Source organism: Salmo trutta, chromosome 5 (genome assembly GCF_901001165.1).
Source record: "Salmo trutta chromosome 5, fSalTru1.1, whole genome shotgun sequence".
Classification (NCBI taxonomy): Eukaryota; Metazoa; Chordata; class Actinopteri; order Salmoniformes; family Salmonidae; genus Salmo; species Salmo trutta.
This window is the reverse complement of record NC_042961.1, coordinates 48,376,349-48,383,995: the sequence shown is the minus strand read 5'-3', so window position 1 is coordinate 48,383,995 and position 7,647 is coordinate 48,376,349. Positions and strand designations below refer to the sequence as shown.

At 40.3% G+C, this 7,647-nt stretch overlaps 1 long non-coding RNA gene across 1 annotated transcript; it reads right to left on the bottom strand.

Annotated features, from left to right (window-relative positions):
* Positions 1 to 207: 207 nt before the first annotated feature.
* Positions 208 to 3,037, bottom strand: LOC115194338 (uncharacterized). The gene is made up of 4 exons (XR_003878341.1): positions 2,901 to 3,037; positions 966 to 1,000; positions 767 to 819; positions 208 to 574 (listed from the first exon to the last, which is right to left on the bottom strand). It is a non-coding gene; the product is annotated as an uncharacterized LOC115194338 (long non-coding RNA).
* Between the last annotated feature and the right edge of the window lie 4,610 nt (positions 3,038 to 7,647).

Genomic DNA, 7,647 nt, shown 5'->3' with positions numbered 1-7,647 from the left:
GAGAGAGAGAGAGAGAGAGAGAGAGAGAGAGAGAGAGAGAAGCCTGGGGTAGTTTGGTTTTGCTCAGGTATTTATTGTCTGGTGGTATGGATGGAAAGAGATGTGAGGCCTGATTGGTGGGAAGAGAGTGTGTGATTTAGATGCACAGAGAGAGAGAGAGAGAGAGTCAACATTATACACACAAACTACAAAACGAAATATTTTTTACAATTTGTTATTTTTATTGGTTATTTCCCAATAAATATATAGTACAGTACATTACCACAAGTATTATTATGTAATCTTATTTACACAGAATTAGATATATTACCCCAGGGCTATGTCATCTTTAATTTAAAAATATGGTAAAATACTGGGAATCTATTCTATAGTTCTTTTTTTTTTTTATATTCCACTGTCTATTAGACAAATGTCATGAGAGGCCCAGCGATGTTCACCTCAGCAGGTCTCACTCAACACTGGGCTGCTCCTTCCTGTCACTCACACTACAGCAAGTGATGCGTTGCTCATTGGCCCCTCCTACCCTACCTCAGTCTCCAACCATGATGACTTTTCAAAAGTACATTTTTGACTGCTTGAAATTAGAGGGACAGAGGACAACAACAGTCAATTATAAAACAACTATTCAGTGTATTACATTAGTTCCTCATCAGTGCTACACTGATATCAACATTAAAACATTTAGACATGATCTTGTGTCAGTGTACACAACATGCTCCATCTCCATTATTAGACCTTTAGCTGTTTTCTTATTCCTTGGTCTCACCTGATGGAATCTCAACGCTGCGTACTTTAGAGAGTCTGGGTCCTGATCCGGATCTTGTAGAAAACAAATAATAATATTACACAAAACATGCAAATACTGTATCAACAAAACAAACACTTCTAAAAAAAATAGCTTAGTCCAAGTACTGTTATATTTAGAACATGTACACAAATTAAGTAAATATAAAATGTTCTATTACCTGGCTATTTTGTGGTTGTAGTTGAGCCTCAGTATCTGAAGAAGTAAAGAGGAATTTCGGTCAGTACACAAACATTCATTTTATTTTTTGTTACCATGCCAACTTTTTGTCAGAGAGATACAGATAACTTTTTGTCAGAGAGTGTGTGCTTGTGGTTTGCTCTCAATTTACACTGAGTGTACAAAACATTAAGAAGTCCTTTATAATTTTGAGTTGCATCCCTTTTGCCCTCAGAACAGCCTCAACTCATTGGGACATGGATTCTACAAGGTGTCGAAAACATTCCACAGGGATAATGGCCCATGTTGACTCCAATGCTTCCAACAGTTGTGCCAAGTTGGCTGGATATCCTTTGGGTGGTGGACCATTCTTGATACACACAGGAAACTGTTGAGCATAAAACAAGCCAGCAGCGATGTAGTTCTTGACGCATTCAAACCGGTGCGCCTGGAACCTACTACCATACCCCATTCAAAGGCAGTTAAATATTTTGTCTTGTCCATTCACCCTCTGAATGGCACACCAGAGGTCTCTTCACAGTCCCCAAGACGAGAGCAGACTATGGGAGGTGCACAGTACTACATAGAGCCATGACTGCGTAGTACTCTATTCCAGTAACTCATGAAAGCTGTCATATTAGATTTACAAAACAGATAAAAATACACCTTATGGAACAGCGGGGACTGTGAAGAGACACACACAGGCACAGACACACGCATACACACACACATGATAACATACACAATATACACAAACACACATTAATTTTGTGTTGTAGATATGTGGTAGTAGAGTAGTGGCCTCAGGGCACACACTGAATGTGTTGTGAAATCTCTTTAACAAGTGACATCAAGAAGGGATCATAGCTTGCTGGATTCACCTGATCAGTCTATGTCATGGAAAAAGCAGGTATTCTTAATGTTTTGAACACTCAGTTGATAGTCTAATAATCTGAGACATACACCTTCTAGAAAACTCTCATGGTCTTCCATTGTAACTTTATTGTGTGTGTTTGCATCTCGTCAGATCCTGAGGACCAGGATGAGGATGACTATCAGGAGAACAGTAGTCACAACACCCAGGATCATGGTGATTTCTTCATTCTCTCCTACAGGACCGATAGTTCTATTAAAATGTCCTATTAGATGAAATGTAATTAAATCCGTTTGTGATCCTTTAATGATAGAACTAAAAATGTAAAAATTGTTCTGCATCTACATGGAAAGAAAGAGAAACCCACTCTTTCTTTTCCTCATGTTTTTTGTGTCCTATAACATCAGGATTAGTAGAATATATAATTGGTTTTTCTCAAAATTATAATGATAAAAATTATGGCCAGCAATGGTTTGCCTTTCTTTTGTGATAACTCCTGATTAGCTTGTTAAACATTTTCAAATGTATCAAAAGCCAGACAAATAGCGGAAAACGTACATTGAATGTTTTGACATGTAGCCTTGTGGAAACAATACACAGAAATACAGGCTACTGTCAGCTATTTCTACTTTTTTGATTTTGAGAAAGATAGTGGTGTTGCTGCTATACATTTCCAAATGACTACTTTTAAAACATTGTTGTGCCAAACTGTCGATGGATGTGAGCCGTACATAGTCGAGAGACACACAGGCTCTGATCCGTTGACTTGTTTGAACCAGGCTGTGTGTCCTGGAACTGTTGTAACATTAGAACACTGCAAGGTGATGGTAACCCCAGTACGGACCACTAAAGTCCGAAACTGACTAACCAAAACCAGGACCAAACCTTAAACACAAATAATGTACTCTTCAGAAATAAGCAAACAAATGTAACATTTTGAAAATGAGCTAAGTTACTGTGCTAAGATTCTGTTGGAATATATGCTGTCTTCAAAGCAGATTCTAGGATGGACGATGCAGTCAGTCTTGTTATCTATGTTAGGTTTAACAGTAGCCTACTTACTCAATCCATCGACCAGTAGAGCTGGAATATAGGTTGTGGCAGATGGCAGGGAGAAGTGAGGGGAGTGGTGATTGAAGGAAGATATCTTGCAGCCCACTGGCTCCACCCCTGAGCCTTATATGGGCTTTCTGCCCCAATGAGGCAAAGCTGGTCATTCGTTAAGCCATTGAGTGCTTTGGTATGAAAGAGGAAGCGGGCTGCAGAACTGGGAGAGAAGGATAGAGAGGGAAACATGTTATGGAGCTTGTGCGAAGCAGGAGCATGGGGATTTCAATGGTAGGGGGTATTGTAGTTAGTATTGGACCACAATGTCTACTGAAAGCAGAAGTGATACTCCTACAGGCATTTCTATGTGGAATGTAAAAACCGAAGTATATGCAAGTGAAGTCAAAGTTGAGATAGTTGACTTATTATAAAACACACCACAGAATTTGAAACATTTGGGAAGCTGTTTGGGCTGCTGTCCACAAAGCTTCCCCATAAACATACTGTAAAAATAATCTAGTTGTTTCAACTACATATTATTAAGTAACTGGTTCCACATGTTCATTTATACAGTAATTAATATTGAACATGTCCTAATATGGAATTTCAACCCACAACCTCTGTTTACAGCATTGCAATCTTAAGGAGTAACATCAAAACAGAGTAATTGCCCCACAAATAGACAACTATACAGAAAAACATAACATTTTATTTATAAGGAAATCAAATCAATGATGAGAGAATAGTCAGTCTAACTGATAATTGGCACAGACATGGGGGCATAGCTGGAAGATCAGTGTAGCCATGAACCAAGAGGTTGTGAGTTTAAATCCCAGGTGAGGACATGTTGAATAATAAGAACTGTAGAAATAAACATGCACAATGTGTGTCAAATATGTAAGTTGAAATTATATTTTAAGAGCACTGTGTGTGAGTAACTATTTGCACAGCCTTTTTTAGTTAATATGCCCAAATAATAATTGATAGTTGAATGAACCTGTGAGACAAGTTGAGCAAACATATCATTTTACATTTTAAATTGACTGAAGTTGGAGCTAACAATTTTTTTATTGTTCAGGTTACACTTGGACCCAAAAGTTGAGTAAACTAAAAGGAGCGGGACAGTAATCCGGACGCTTATAAGACATCTTGCCACGCCCTCTGACGAACCATCAAACAGGCAAAGCATCAACACAGGACTAAGACCAAATCCTACTACAACGGCTCTGATGCTCGTCGGATGTGGCATGGCTTGCAAACTATTACGGATTACAAATGGTAGGGAAAGGAAAACCAATCCACGAACTGCCCAGTGACACGAGCCTACTAGATGAGCTAAATCCCTTCTATGCTCACTTCGAGGCAAGCAACACTGAACCATGCAGGAGAGCACAAGCTGTTCTGGATGACTGTGTGATTGCGCTCTCCATAGCCGATGTGAGTAAGACCTTTAAACAGGTTAACATTCACAAGGGCGCAGGGCCAGACGGATTACCAGGACGCGTACTCAGAGCACCCTGGACCCACTCAAATTCGCATACCGCCCCAACAGATCCATAGATGACGCACTCTCTATTGCACTCCCCACTGACCTTTCCCACCTGGACAAGAGGAACACCTATGTGAGAATGCTTTTCATTGACTACAGCTCAGCGTTCAACACCATAGTGCCTTCCCAAGCTCATCACTCAGCTAAGGACCTGACCGCAAGGCCCTGCAGAGGGTAGTTCGTACAGTCAAGAATATCATTGCGGCTGAGCTCCCTGCCATCCAGGACCTTTATACCAGGCTGTGACAGAGGAAAGAGCTAAAAATGGTCAAAGACTACAGCCACCCAAGTCACTGGAAACCATGTGTTTGATGTATTTGTTACCATTCCACTAATTCCACTCCAGTCATTACCATGAGTCCGTTCTCCCTAATTAACCTCCTGTGCTCATAACATACGCTGCTGCTACTGCTTATTATCTGTCACTTTATTCCTAGTTATATGTACATATCTACCTCAATTAACTCGTACCCCTGCATACGACTCGCTACTGTTACCCCGTGCATGTAGCCAAGTTATTGTTGCTCATTGTGTACTTATTATTACTTTTATTACTTTTATTTAATTTCCTATTTTATTTCTCTCTGACTTGGTAGTGAAGGGCTCATGAGTAAGCATTTCACTTTTAGCTACACCTGTTGTTTACTAAGCATGTGACGGATAACATTTGATTTGAATAATTATTTGAAACAACAACATTTGTGGGTGCTTTATTTTTTTTAAAGCATGGTTATAGCTGCTGGGAATGCTTTATTTGGATAGTCCCTACAGATAGTCGATGGATGTTCAACTAACTATCCACTAACCTTAGCCCTGGCCATAGCCCCAGTCCTAACCCTAAAGCTAACCTTATAGCCCTAATCCTAACTCTAAAGCGAACCCTATAGCCCTAGTCCTAACCCTAAAGCTAACCCTATATCCCTAGTCCTAACCCTAAAGCTAACCCTATAGCCCTAGTCCTAACCCTAAAGCTAACCCTATAGCCCTAGTCCTAACCCTAAAGCTAACCCTATTGCCCTAGTCCTAAACCTAAAGCTAACCCTATAGCCCTAGTCCTAACCCTAAAGCTAACTCTATAGCCCTAGTCCTAACCCTAAAGCTAACCCTATAGCCCTAGTCCTAACCCTAAAGCTAACCCTAGAGCCCCAGTCATAACCCTAAAGCTAACCCTATAGCCCTAGTCCTAACCCTAAAGCTAACCCTAGAGCCCCAGTCATAACCCTAAAGCTAACCCTATAGCCCTAGTCCTAACCCTAAAGCTAACCCTAGAGCCCCAGTCATAACCCTAAAGCTAACCCTATAGCCCTAGTCCTAACCCTAAAGCTAACCCTAGAGCCCCAGTCATAACCCTAAAGCTAACCCTATAGCCCTAGTCCTAACCCTAAAGCTAACCCTATAGCCCCAGTCATAACCCTAAAGCTAACCCTATCCCGGCTGTAGCTACAGCTACAAAGGTAGACAGGTCTTTTCAGAGACAGGTCTTATAGTTCATGATCAAAGCCTGCAGCTCTGTCTGAGTGTCAGAGCTACTAGCCAATAATATCAGGTCATCTCTGGCTCCAGACTTGTAGTTCCTGTCACCTCACACTGTGGTTGATGCTCGTCATCTTTTTAATGTCAGTTAGACCTTGGAGAACAAACTGCAAGAAAGGGGCATAGCTGACACCTATAAAGGAATTTTTTCACACGTTTGAGTCTGATACAGCAACAAACTGCGGTTGAAGCCTATTCATGATGGACTTTGGAGAAAAAGGTACATTCATTATGACAATTGTATTTTGTTTTATCTTCAAAATACGGTTAATTTATGTACAAATCCTTTAGGTACAGTTTAAAAACCAGAAACAGATAAGAATGTTCACCTCCTGATGTGTATGACAGCTAACTCCTTGTCTCTCACTCTTATCTGACAGACAATATGACCAGTATATACATTAGAAGGACAATGATGAAAGTGTCTGTTATATGAAGAAAATCTATCTGTTATTCTGAACAGGTAAAGCTAGGGGTAATAAGAGTGCAAACTTACTATTTAAAGGGGACAATCATGCTGACGTATTTAAGAAAACAGATATTTGAGTTCTTACAGTACATGCATGAACTGTGATATGTGGATTCTTTATTAATATAAATATTTATCTTTCAGCTTTGTCTCTTTCTGTTGTTGTCACTCAGTCTGATGTTTGGAGCACCTTCACTCTTGAAGACACAGTTGATTTGGAATGCTTCATCACTGTGTATGACGATGCCAGGACAAGCCCCAGATGTTATCTCTGTATTCCCACTGCAATTGTCTTTGGAGAGTTTGACAAAAAGCTTTGCTTTGCTACAAGGAAGAGTGGCACCAGATTTGTGCTGACCATCGCAGATTCCACGGCATCCAACATGGGATGTATTACTGTGCTGCAATTGATTATGAAAGCATGATCTTCGGGAGTAGTGTTTTTCTGATACATCAGGGTATGCATTCAGGTGTTTTATCTTCTCTTTTAGCAAATATATGTTGTAATTGGAAATTGTGAAAGTCATTGATAGTAAAGTGATTTTATAGTCCTTGAAAAGATACAGATTCCAGGACCCAGCATGTTGTACATAAGTCTGTGTCTGAGTCAGTCCAGCCAGAAGACTATGAACTGTACAATACACACTAAGACCTGTTCAGGAGAACACAGTGTCTATTGGTTCAGACATGGCTCAGGAGAATCCCATCTAGAAATCATTTACACCCATGGAGACAGGAGTGATCAGTGTGAGAAGAGTCCTGAGGCTGGGTCTCCTACACAGAGTTGTGTCTACGACCTCCCCAAGAGGAACCTCAGCCTCTCTGATGCTGAGATTTACTACTGTGCTGTGGCCTCATGTGGGGAGATGCTGTTTGGGAACGGGACCACGCTGGATGTTGAAGGTAGCTTACATTTCTTAAACCATATGCTATTATTAGAAAGACATTAACATTATATTTCATTATTGATGACACATTATCGACAACTGCCCATAGCACTATAGTGGAGTTATACAGTATATGACATTATTTTCAGATGGTGACATTGATCCATAGATGACAATCCTGGTCCTTCTCTCCATCATAAGAACTGGAGTTCTCCTCTGCTGTCCTACCACCACCAGGAAATAGATAAAGCTATGGCCAATATCAATAGACTGTATGTAGTTTGTTAATTGCTTTCGCCAAATCTCTGTGTATGCACTTATTGT